Genomic DNA, 13916 nt, shown 5'->3' with positions numbered 1-13916 from the left:
GCACTGTTACATACCCCATCCCCACTTAAATGTTATTGTCTTATTTGCAGCGCTGAAAAAAAAAAATCATCACCTCCCCCCCGCTCATCAATTTTTAGAGACTGGGCGGGAGATTTAAAAAAAAAAATCAGCTCGAAACCCCCCCCTTTCAAAAATCCTGCGTACGCGCCTGATCCACACCATTATATGTCAAGGTCAGGAGGAGATAATGTGAAATATGTAAAATAAAGGGGAAAATTTGAAAATATGTGTACAAAACAAATGGAGAGTTGTCCACAAAGTCAGCCATTTTGAAGCACGTTTGCCAATTTGAGGATCAATATAGTAAGTACAACATAACTTTTTAATCGTCCATATCTTGCTTATTTCATAACCGATTTTGATGAAACTTTTTAAAATTGTTCGTCTCATTTTACTCTTTCCATTAAGATTGGTTCTCTTCTTGGGTTTTGGTTTCCTTTAATGTGAATTGCCTTTTACGTGTGTGAGGGTGTGTGTGTGTGGGGGGTAATACAATTTCATAACAGTTGGTTGTCAGGGCTTAAACACTGAATGATATTCAACGCCATCATGGCCATACTTCCTTTCTGTTTTAACTGTCAATTTCATGAATGCAATATTCTGTTAAACTGCATTTTATGCGTCGTTGCCATAGTAACGGAAAACATACATTGAATGATGAGGTTGCGGGTGTAATGTAGTGAAGATTAAAATACCGGGAAAAAGGGGCGTATTATCCCCCGCATATAAGGTGGGAGAGAAAATAGGTATACAGAGAAATTATCATTATTAAGTGTAGATTGAGGTATGGTATCTTTAAAAAGGTATCGAAGCCAAAACAGAGGTGTCTTTTCATTTGACTGCGGGGAAGATAAAGTTGCAAAGCAAGCAAATTTCGCAAAATAACATCAAAATAGAAAGGACAAAAACCCAAACATTGTCATCGTTCTGCAAACCTTTTGCTCGATTTAAGGGTCTGAATTAAAACAGCAAATTTTGTAGACCCCATTGTTGATCAAAGTTTCAATCAAGGTCTGTGTTTGCAGACTAGACACGTTGTGTGATTAATTTACATAAAAACCTTGTCAACTCCTTTTTATTTCATAATTTCATTTGCCTCAATGATTGTATTTAATCCCAAACGATCACAGAGCTATTAACATATCTCACCGGGGACTTATGTTATTTGCTTTCTAACATACGAGTAAGAATAAAATATGAATTGCATAATACATTGTGAAATAAAAACTGTATGAACTCAAAATGACTATGAAACTTGAGAGAGAGTGGAACATTGGATACTGACAATAATGATAAAAGAGAATAAAGAAACATTACTCTGCTAATTTAAGGAATGTAAATGTGCATTATAGAGAATCATTTTACGAACGAATTCTTTTTTTTTCATTATTCCCTTTATTATTATATCAATATTAATAAAGGTGTGATTATGGATTATTATTATTTTATTTTAGTTATTTATTATTATTATTATTATTCGGGGGGGCACTCTGTAAAATGAAAAGGATATGAATTTCCTTCTGGTAATAAATTCGCAGTCTCTGTGTAACTACGTAACTACTTTCGTATGTCATGTATGTATACAGTTTCCATGGCTAGTGGGAATCAGAAATATTCTAATTTGATAAAAAGTAATAAGAAAAAACCTATAATCTCTTGAAATTCGGGCTAGGAAATAATTTTTCTCTCCTTATACTTTGTTATTTCCTCCCTCATCCAAACATGTTTCCTTCTTCCTGACTACATTCACCATGTTCAAAAAGAATCTCAATGGTTTGTTGTCAGTGGCCAGAATGAGCGTTTCACTATAAGCGTCTTGTCGGTAAGTTTCTGTGATGTACCGTATATTAGCTCACATCCAATCAGGGGTCCGTTGCAGAAAGAGTTGCGTTTAAACGCAAGTCAAAATATCAATCGCTATAGTCCCAAATGCGCGCTGTTTGATTGCATGATACACATGATTTCTAGAGTTGCAATTGATTGCAACTCTTTCTGCAACGGGCCCCTGCCAATGTTTCAGTAGCTTGATAACACTCTATATGAAAATTAATGACAAGGCGATCGGTGAATCGGCCTCATGATCCAGATTATTTTCGGCATGATATAAATTAAAATGCAATAATTATACAGCCTATAAACAAGTATTTGAAAAAAAAAAATCGATGTCCATATTATTGGTGTTCTAAGAATGATAAATACAAAACACATGATATAGAATACATTATATTAAAACTCTTTTGATTTATATACCGCTATGAGAATAAAAATGTAACATAAAACTCTAATGCCCTGCATGGTTGTATGAAATCAAAATCAAAGGAGACATACTTTTAAAGGGGAAGTTCACCCTAACAAAAGGTTTATTGTAAAAATAACAGAAAAAATAATAAAAAATATTACCGAAGGTTTGAGAAAAATTCATCAAATAATTAAAAAGTAATTAGAATTTGATTTGTGACGTCATATGCGAGCAGCATTCCTACACAGCGAATGGTAAAAAATCAATGAAATGTCATTTTCTCAGAAAATTGAAAATGGTTTTCACTGTACCATTTGTATATCAATAGACAAATTACTTCACACCCGATCATGCATAGAAAACAAAATTAAGTCATCAGGAACCATACAAAATACAAAAATATTACACAACACATGGGGCAGCTGCTCGTTTATGACGTCACCAATCCAAAACTTTGAACTCTAATAACTTTCTTATTCGTTAACGGATTTTCCTCAAAACTTCACCAATATTTTTTACTTTTTTCTGCTCTTTTACTACAAAGTTTTCTTCAGGGTGAACTTCCCCTTTAAAGGGTTTCCCCGTGAAAGGGCAACACGTTTCGTAATGGCGGAACAAATGGAAGAGGCATATACTTTATTTATATGAGACAATATGTCGCAATCCCTCTTCCCCGCAAACACTGACACATGACTTGAACCATTATGTGTCTGGCTAATAGTATGTCATGCAATATCTACATACATGTAATTTCGGCGCCACCATCAAAAAGTCGTAGTATTCATTATACTCAAAAAATATTCGCGATGCCATGCCTTTCTTCCTCTTTGCCAATATGAGGTCTTACTTTATGATACATAACAAAATATTGATGTACAGAATTTTTTTTCAAAATCCTTTTTCAAAGAAAAAGAAAAGAACACAAGATATTTTTAAAATGTAATTCAAACATGTCAAAAATAATGATTTTGAGCGCATCATGCGAGTGAGTTTGATTCAAAATCCCTATTCATTCTGTTTCAATGAGCAATGGTATAGGATCAGTTACGCCACATATAAGCAAATCTATCACTTTGTCAGTAAATATTACAAAATGATAGATTTTCCTCATTTTAGTACCTCCATCATCAGTTATGTTCATGATGTAAGTCAAAGACAAATGAAATAAAACGTGCGTGCGGGGGATAAGCGTTAGGAATGGATAATTATTGCTACCTTAATGAGCAAGTTGCATATGGTTGTCGTGGAATTGATATTCAACTTGAAAATGTCGATGGCATCGTTGAAAGTGACAAAAGGAAGGTTGATGGAAGAGAGAAAGGGCCGAGAGTAACAGTTGATTTGTACTTTCCTTCCTATATCCATTCTAAATATAGAATTCAGACATTCAGAGCGCCCTAGAAAAGCTAAAGGTAAAAGGCCTATATACTTTTGGGGAGGAATCGAACCCACGGCCTCCTTTCGATTGCGCCCGACTGATCCGAGGTATACGGACCAAAATTATTCTCTGAATATTGATTCTATTCATATTTTTATCGTTGTGCACTTTGGTTTGAAAGGGGAAAATGTGTTTCTTTTGATTAAAACACATTGGTAAAGCGTTCCTCGTGTGGTCCAACTTGCTGTACATAATCATTATTTTATTCATACACGCGTGACTTCTTATCTGAAATCATCATCATATTCAGTGCCCACTTGATAAAAAAAAATGCTTTATTACATAACATGACTGACTCAATTCGGGGTTTTTTTCTACCAAGGATATGGCAACAGAAATTAATACACACCATCATGACCATTATCTTCTCCTTGAGCATGATGCGTGTCTGCACTTTCTATTTGACAGATCGTTTTCAAAGTATATTGATCCTCGTTTGATACTCTGTCTATAATGAATGATTTTATTCCTCATCTTCATATCGGCAAAATGTCAGAGTTTGAAGTCGAGTGTATCGTGGTGGAAAATCGAATGAAGCGATCCCTCATCTTTTATTCAATGTAATGAATCTTATTGAGCAAGAGAGTGACATTTGGACGATTATTGAGCCCCAGGCAACAATATTTCTAGCTTAACTTTCGATATTTGAATGTCAACATTTAGCTGAAGCAGTTAACAGAGATAGTTCTTTATAATGAGTAGACCTCTAATAATTGATCCACGGTTGGTTGCATTAGGCAGTTAGGGTTTCCAGTGCAAGATATACATACCACGGGCATGGTCATAATACGTTCACTTTATGACATAATCATAATGATGTCAAACTGCAAAATTTGGTTTGAGTATGTTAGAACAGGGAAGTTCTACATAACACTTCCCTGGTTAGAACAGGACATGTAATCATTCGATCAGGAACTTCTTGAAGATTTCAGAAAATGCATATCAAGTAGGCCGAAGTAAAAAAAAAAAAAACATGGGCTCTCTAATTTGTTTCCAGTAACTATTTCGTATTGAACTGCCTAATATCGAGATAGTTTAACTACGATTTCCTGTATACTAATTATTTTTTTGCGTACATTCAAATGAAATGTTGTGTCTTAAATAGTTCATCCATTCATGTAGAACGAGTAGTGTGAGACCAAGTGATCATTATAATTATTAGACGAAATTGGTATAGTCAAGTGGAAATTCAACAAAATTGTAAATGAACTATAAGATTAGACCAAAAACAGACCACATTGATCCCAGATCATACCATACACCAATATGGTATATCACTCGGTGAAGATGTCATTATACTGGATGATACCGGATGATACTGGATGATGACTTCCTGAGAACCGCGGAGTTTCGGAAAAAACAACCGACTTGAATAAATGAAGTGATCGCGATGATGATTATGTTGGTGTTGGTTTTGGTTGTTTGTTGTTAGGACGGAAGAGCTCGCAGTCTCTAGACATAGAACACATCATTTTAAAAAATCGAATGTCAAATGAGAAAGTTAATATATTTTCGACCTTCGCTATTTCCCCTAAAGAGTGTACCAGCATCATGTTCAGTATGTACATGAGAGAGTAGATGACGTCCCACGCTTTTTTTAATAGGCCTACTACGGAATCTATAAAGTGCGTATCAACAAAAAAAAAGTTTACACTTTGAAAAAGTCCTGGGAATTGAAAAAAGTTACATTTGGGTAATTTTTTTCACATATAGTCTTGGGTTTGGGTCTCATCTATCCAATGAAAGTAAAAGTTTTGACAGAATGTTACACTTCAGGGAGCACTGTCCATTTTTGTAAAGCTCGCAGAAAAATGTTTGCGCAGAAATGCTTGTTTTTACGCCGTGTCAAGGGGAAAAAGGCGAAATCAAACTTATCCTGCGAAACATTTCTCATTTCCCTTGCACTTTGAGTCAATTGAAATAAAACGGCTACATTCAAACATTCTGTAACAATGTTGCCACCCAAATTGAAATTTCAACATTTAGTAAGCACAACCTTTACCCTTTTTGTGCCAACTGGATCTGAGGACATAACTGAATATGAACAAAAGTTTATATCAGGCGTCTCCAGCATTTTTTCACTAAGTTTTTATTATCTAAAGTGGGTTAACATTTTATTTTCATTTAATACAAGGACAGAAGTTTAAAAAGGTAAATCAATTTATTAGCTAAATTCCACATTTTCTTCATGATTAAGGTCTACTTTTATTTGCATAACTATTTCAAAGCTCTGCGCAAATATTTTTCACTAAATTTCAAAAGTAAGTGGTGCGCACTCAAGCGGAAATATCTTTCGACATTTATATCGTCATTTGCTTAAATGGATCTGTACCAATGTTAAAAAGTGGAAAAGTCTTCAGGATATAAGAAATGTATAATTTTACAGGATTTTTTCAGTGTTAACTTTTTTTGATACGCACTGTGTAAGTCCACACCAGAGAAGTATTGAAACAACACCAGTTTGGAATCAAACCGATGCTGTTTTAATACAAATTGGTGTTATATAAACACCAAACTATCTGGTGTTAGACCAAAACCAAACTGGTGTTGTTTGGCACTCTGGTGTGGACATAATAGATTCCGGGCGGGTTTTAAATCAACACCCGAGATTTTGCAGTGAAATGGAACATAATCATGTTGATGAAACATCACAGGAGTTGTGTAACCTTGGGAGCTTGATGTTTAATAAATTCATATTCAAATTTACATAGATCCCTAGAAAATGAAGATTTATATACAAACAAAGGGGCAACAACCCATCTTTGTTTTACAAACTCTTTTATAGCAAACCAATTCTGACGATAAAACTCCTTTTCTTTATCTGTTTATCATGATTTCTAGAAAAATAGGATTATAGAATTTCATCAACACTATTATAATTATACTCGGAATCATGCTAGAAAATAAGTCAGTTTGATCGTAAGAGAATACCCGCACTTTTGTATTGAAACCAGGGGATGTAAATAGTGAGAATATGAAAAATATATATCATAATACTTTATTCTGTATGCATCATTCTAAAATAAACGAAACGCACACTTAAATTTATTGGAATACTGCGGGTGGTACCAGGGTGCGGAGATCCCTTGTACCAAAACGAGGGGTACACTGTAAAAAAAAAAACAACCTTATTTTACAGAAGAAAAAAACAATTTTGCAGCAGAAAGCAATAACAGAATCATTCTGTAAATTCATAAAACAGGAATTTTCTGCAATTTAACAGAATAGGTCTGTTTAAAAAGGGGAAAGGTGTGTTTTAATCAAGGAAATTTGTAAGGTTCCATACACCAAATACCAATTTCCTGTAATTTTACATGATATAATGTAAGATTACGCAATCTGGTATAAAAAAGATTACAGGTGTTCTCGAGACTCTGCTGCAGGAACTTCTTTTATATTAAGGATAATTTTTTTAACAGTGCAAATTGCCTCATAGTGTAGTATAAAATTCATTGAAATTACTGAATTATTGACAACTGGTATTCAGTGGCTCGCTAGAGTGGGGGTGGCAGGATGACTGCCCCCCGTGATTTTTTTTTCAATTAGTAAAGAAAGAGAAGGTAAAACGAAGGAGTTGATCATGTTGATGAAGAGAGAAGACAAAATAGTATCAAAGCGTTACCCTTTTGTTCTTACTACTAGCACGACTACGCTGCTAGGGGAGCGTTTTATGAAAGAACTTGCCGGACGTTTTCTTTGACAAGCCCTGTTTTATCCGACAGTTGCCATAGTAATAGCGCTTCTCAGTCAATCAAATACAATAAATGGATCATTTGTATTACAATATACAGTATGATGTATTATTTGAAAAGATACGTGGACGGGAAATTGAAAAAAGGCTATAAACCTGATAACACCATAAACCCTGTTCATCGATTGTGTTGATCATTCAAGAAAATGTGAGAAATCACAATTCTTTGGGAACCATATTCAGTATCTGACATGGCGCCGGAAATTGGATTAGTTCATAGATCAAGTGTTATTCTGTAGAATATTCTATTCTATTGAACCTGCATAAACAAAGTTTCCCTTTAATTTATACAATAGCATCCTCTACAACGCGTTGTGAATGTTTGATACCAAACCCGTGGTTTCTTTAGCCTCATTCAGTAATGAACATGATGGTTACGCCCCTCCATCTGCGAATACCATTTAATACAATTTGCACAAAACATGTAATTGATTTAACATTTTCCCTGACAAAACGTACCAGACTCCCATTTCTCGTTCAGGGGCGGAACCGCAAGAACAGGGGCGTGGTAAGGGGTGACCCCCCTTGTGATAGGGGGAGGGGGAAAAAAGAAAACAAAATAGAACGAAATGGAAGAAAGAAGGACGTTGTCGCTGTCCCAGCAAACCGCTATTTCTTGATGGCGTCATGGATGACGTCAGATCGTGAAGAGTCAGAACGGAACGGATTTGTCACAAGACTTTAGAACGGAGGGGGGGGGGGGGGGTGGAGGGGTTAAGTGATATATCAGGGTTTATAGCAATAAATGATCAGGGTTGGATTCAAATCTGTTTTAAAAAATACAAATTTGAATGAGGAAACAATTTAATCATTTCTGCCAGTGAATATATCTCAATTTACAAAAATAACGTTCTCGTTTACAGAGAAAATAAATGGCATTGCCGTATTTACGCGGGATTTCTTTTTTGCTTGGGGCAGGATTCATTAAATTTTCCGAAAAAAGCAAAAGTCAGGGAGCGAAGCGACCGAGCTTCGGTGGCAGTGGGGTGCTTTTGCATTTTGTAAAGTGAAATTGAAGCATTTAATTCCTATATACGTTTGGTGCAGACTTTGTGACAATTTTCAGTAAAAAAATATAAATTTTCAAAATTTCTGAATGACAACTGCCCCCTACCTACGACCATAGATGGAGAATTAGGTCATCAACTTGAATAATTTGATATAGTTAGTTTAGGTTGTATGTATAAATTTATCAAAAACTTAACTACATTTATTACTTCTTTGAGCTCTAAGATTTCAAATTATATTGATCTCTGAACAACGCGTTGTTTTGCCAGGAGGGGAGGGGTGTATTTGTTTGTAGCTTGAACTCGTAACTTTAAATTTTGTTTTATGTCTCAAATAGTTTTCATTACTTTGTATTTTGTTTAACAATGTTCTTTTCTGTTGTTAATTATGTTTATAATACAATTTGATCTATTTTGTTATGTTCTGGACCCCCAGGCAGAACAGAGTGGTAACAATTACCACTCTCAATGGGCAATCCAGCCATTCATATGTATTCATTTTATTTTGTAATTATATCTGATGTATTTTGCTTGTATTTTGCATGTTTTTTATGAATGGAAAATAAATACAATGCAATACAATGGTGAATAGTCAGGGGGGGGTGATCATGATAGAGACAGCTAAGGGGAATAAAACGATAAGGAACCACAAACAATCGCTAGGAGAATTGGAGATCAAGATGAAATAAAATCTACACTGAAATCATGTTTATGAGTAAACAAATGTGTTATTATTCATACATGATAAAAAAAAAACGTGATAAGGATCGGGAGTATTATTCATAGGACATTTGAACAACGTCATGAAATACAGATTGACCAAGGAGATATATAATGACGGACTTCCAGGGTTGGTTGAGATTAGATAACAAAGCACAATTTCTGCTGGTTTTCAAATTATTTTGAAACCACAGGGGTGGTGCCAAAGTGGAGGAGGGGGTAGAGGGTGATTACCCCTACACTCTTAAAACAAATCAGTCAAATTGACTAGACCAGTAGTCAGTTGGGAGCAACTGATATGGCAATCACTGATATTCACATTTCTGACATATATTCTGGTCAGAAATACTCTGTTCTACTAAAATATGACTAGAAAATAGTCAAATATGACTAGAATAACAGTTGCACCCAGCTGATCCTATTAACTAGTCATTTTTGACTGATTTGTTTTTAGAGTGTATGGTTTTTCAACCCCCCCCCCAAAAAAAAAAAAAATAAATAAATAAAAGTGGGGGAAGAAGAAAAAATATATAATAAAAAGGGAAAAGTGTGACCGAGAAACCCATAAAATTCAATCGAGAAAATCATGACATCACCTGATTTTTTTAAGAGTATGTAAGGGAAATGGAATCGGATTTGAGGATAGTTCTATCAATTCTTAATGCACTGTAACTCTCAGTAAAGCTTTCATAAAGGACAGGTCCACTCTAAAAAAAAATGATTGAAATCAAAAGGAAAAAGATTAAACGTACACAACGCTAAGAATTACATTAGAAATCGGATAAAAAATAAGAACATGATCGTGAAAATCTTTGCTATTTTATACGTGGATTATCGGTGATATGTATATAGCAAGAACAAGGTCTGTGATGTCACACAAGTCATGTAGTGAAATGAAATATAATTATAACGAAATTAATTGTTCTGACCCAACCCCTCTCTATCTATCTATCTCCTCCCCGTTTTCTTTCTCATTTTTATCCTCTCTCTCCCCCTCCTGAATGTCTTCTCAATTCCTTCAATTTCCCTCTCCACCAATTTCTATCCCCACTGCATTTTTTTTCTCTCTCTCTCATTCTCCCCCCCCCCCCTCTCTCCCTCTCTTGCTCTCTCACACTTCTCTTGAATAATCAATCACCTATCTTTTGAAAACTGAAGGAGGTGTGAGCCAAACATGAGGAAATTCTTGACTTCCTTAAATCCTTATATCGTAATAAACTTCCATAATTGTGCCCATATTTGGTGTTCATTAAATGTATAAGTAGTTCTTCATGCCGAACACACAGAGTACAATTTCTAAATACGTATACCATTGGAAATGGTATTACACTGAAAAGCCAATTATAAATTTTTATTTTCTAATGATTATAACCAAAAGAAAAGCTATGTTATGTATTAAATTCTGGCTTTTGCCAATAATAATCGCCTCTAAAAATACAAAGTAATTTTATTGATATGAAGTCGTGGGTACCGTAAAGGACACAATATTGCACCCTGTTAATTTCGGCCATTTCCTCTGGAATTTGCTATCATTTTATTGGTTAAGCTCATTTGTTTATCATTATTTTTATAAAGTATTTAGCAAGATTGAATGCAAGTAGCAATCAATAATCATTCTGTGAACAGTGATAAACCACTGAAATAACGTAACGAAACGAATGAAATGAAAAAGAAAGAATGAAAAAATGAATGCATTAAAGTGATAGTGGTTATGCATGTATTGTAATGGTCTTTAAAGGCAAAGCAAGATGTTGAAAGAAAAATTGGCGGAAATCCATGACTTCCCGAATGCCAAAAATACCCTAGTTTAGTTATAGTTTCATTACTATACTGAGATCATCTATTTTTGCAAAATGATAAAATTGATGATATAAACTATTCTATGAATACAAGTAATTTGTTAGGTTTCGAATCGATGTGAAGGTATTTTAATAAGGCAATCTTTTGCGATTGAAACCTTATCATGTTTAACGCAGATCAGGATGACGTAATAACACTTTGTCTGGAAATTATACCGATTTTGCGTTGCGACATTCTTGAAGGTAGGTCTAATTATGAAAATGGTAAACAAGGCAAACAAGAATCGTAAGTAAAAATGAACATGTTGTGTGAGTTTGTGTCTATTGAATTGACGAGTAAACATGTGTAGGATCGTTTCCTTTTCCTTAAAAATAAACCGTACATTTTTTTGTTCTTATACGACATTTCGGATGGTGCAATAACTTTGTAATAGGCCTAGTTATACCGTTTCAAAATTTCAACTCCAAAATCGACTACCCAACTAGAGGTAGCGTGGCCGAGCGGTCTAAGGCGCTGGTTTAAGGCACCAGTCATTTCGATGGCGTGGGTTCGAATCCCACCGCTGCCATTAGTTTTTTCATAACTCTTTATAGAAATGTGATCAATTATAGATGTTACTAAAGCTCAAGGATAATTGACGTACTGAGATTTGTTCATTTCTTAGTGAATTTAAATTTTAGAGCATTCATATGGCATTTTTATGACATGTATTTTACTGTTAATATCAGTGCTGTCTGGGAAAGGTATTAGCTTACATCGTAATGAACAAAAACGATAACGATTTTATAAAGTTTTACAAAACGAAAAAAAAAAGATTATCTTGCAAGGAGAGCCATAGCATAGCGTAATATATCATATTACACAACCTAACGTAACGTAACATAACGTATCACACAACCTAACGTAACGTAATTCAATAATTTACTTAATACTTTAATCATCATGATCATGATACTATAGTAAGAGGTAGCGTGGCCGAGCGGTCTAAGGCGCTGGTTTAAGGCACCAGTCATTTCGATGGCGTGGGTTCGAATCCCACCGCTGCCAAACATGTTTTGTTTTAAATCTTAAAACGAGATAGACTATAGGTTTTACAAAAAGCTCAAGGATGATTTAGATACTGAGATTCTTATTTATTGTTTCTTAGTGAACATTTTTAACATTGCACTCTAAGAAAAGATTTACCCAGTATTGGGTAAAATGGGAACATGCGAGTTTGTTGGGTGAAAATATACCCAATATTTTGTGAATTTTTACGCAATGCTGCGTTGAAATAGCCCAATATGGGGTAAAAAAAAGATACCAAGCAAACATGCATGTTCCCTTTCTACCCAATATTGTGTAATATTTTACTCAAGGTTTTTAGAGTGTATTGAAGTCAGTGGCGTCTTGAAAAAGATATTTACTTTAGCATGTTTAGTAGTAATGAAACAAAACGATATTTTTATTGAATATTTTACAAAACGATGAAAATAATCAAAATATTATCACGCAAAAGGGCTATATAATTACACAACATTTTTTGGGGGGCTTGCTCGCTCGAAAAGATACCCCCTAAAACATAATCAGACAAGGTAGATATATTCTTTCTTTTTTAGAAAGAACGCCGTAAAACTCTCTCTCTCCCCTTTCTGTTTTTTTTTTAAGACAAGAACGCCCATTTATAGCATTGATTTAAAACTAGACACAGCCCGGCACAATTAATTCAGTACTTCTATTTTGTTTACACCGAAATACATAGGTCTATTAAAAATATCCAAAATCAAGTTGGGGAGCAAGTTAAACGCAAAGCGGAATTTAATTGCTTCATGATTTTTGTTTCTGTCAAAGCAAGAAGAAGCTCCTTGGTCAAAGCATGGACCTACCATGGTCAAAGCGAGAAACCGACTCCGGACCGATCTATACTAATACGTTACTACCAACACTGTTAGAAAAAATAAAAGAAGTTCCTGCAGCAGAGTCTCGAGAATACTTGTGATCTTACCGAATTGCGTAATCTTACAGGAAATTTGTACTTGATGTATGGAATCTTACAAATTTCCTTGAATAAAACACCCTTTTCCCCTTTTTAAACAGACCTGTTCTGTTAAGTTGCAGAAAAATTCTTGTTTTATGAATTTACAAAATGAATCTGTCATTGCTTTCTACAAAATCTTCTGTTTATTTTCTGTAAAATCACGGTTTTTTTAACAGTGAATGACATACCATCGGTCGGTTTGGAGTCGGTTTAGTTGATGTGACTGCAGTATTACCGACTATGAGATAAAGATGAAACACCTGAAGAAGAAAAAAATATCACGGTAAGAACATCGATTCCGTTTTCGAGGATTTTATCGACATGCATGATAGTCCCTGATAGAATGGATGAAATTAATTGTCTTTACCCGGAAATCGTAATGCAACGGGGAAAACAACATCTTAATTTGTTGAGGTTGATGCCCCGCCATTTGCTCCCTCTTTTTCTCTCTACTTCCGTTTATGGTTGCCATGGTTATTTGCACAGTATCCAGTTCCTGTCTTGCAGACGATTTGAGCACGATCGAGAACTCGTGACGTCGATAACAAATCGATAATACATATACCGCAAAGGTGGGCGAACTATCACAAGACCCCCCCCCCACCCATCTCTCTTTCTCTCTCTCTCTCTCTTTTCTTTTTCTTCTGCATGTTCTTCTTGAAGGGCACATCCACCGTAGCAAAAAAATAAATAAATCCAACTACATAGCATACCGTTGTTAAGGTTTCACCAAAGTCGGACGTGAAATAAGAAAGTTATGCCGTTTTAAATTTTCGCATACTGTAATTTCACAAAATGGTTATTGTGCACTTTCTGGTCGGTATGCAAATAAGGGGACTGATGACATCACCCACTCACTATTTCTTTTTACATTTCCAATTATCTTAATTTTTTCCTCGTCATATTGTGAAAAGGGTTTGATT

General features: G+C 34.9%; 2 non-coding genes across 2 annotated transcripts; both read left to right on the top strand.

Annotated features, from left to right (window-relative positions):
• The first annotated feature begins 11462 nt into the window (after positions 1-11462).
• On the top strand, positions 11463-11544 carry TRNAL-AAG. Its single transcript has one exon. It is a non-coding gene; the product is annotated as a tRNA-Leu (tRNA).
• A 397-nt stretch (positions 11545-11941) lies between these two features.
• TRNAL-AAG lies at positions 11942-12023 on the top strand. Its single transcript has one exon. It is a non-coding gene; the product is annotated as a tRNA-Leu (tRNA).
• The last annotated feature ends 1893 nt before the right edge of the window (positions 12024-13916 follow it).

Source organism: Lytechinus variegatus, chromosome 10 (assembly GCF_018143015.1).
Source record: "Lytechinus variegatus isolate NC3 chromosome 10, Lvar_3.0, whole genome shotgun sequence".
In the NCBI taxonomy this organism is placed as follows: domain Eukaryota; kingdom Metazoa; phylum Echinodermata; class Echinoidea; order Temnopleuroida; family Toxopneustidae; genus Lytechinus; species Lytechinus variegatus.
The sequence above is the reverse complement of the archived record's forward strand: the minus strand, read 5'-3'. Positions and strand labels throughout refer to the sequence as shown.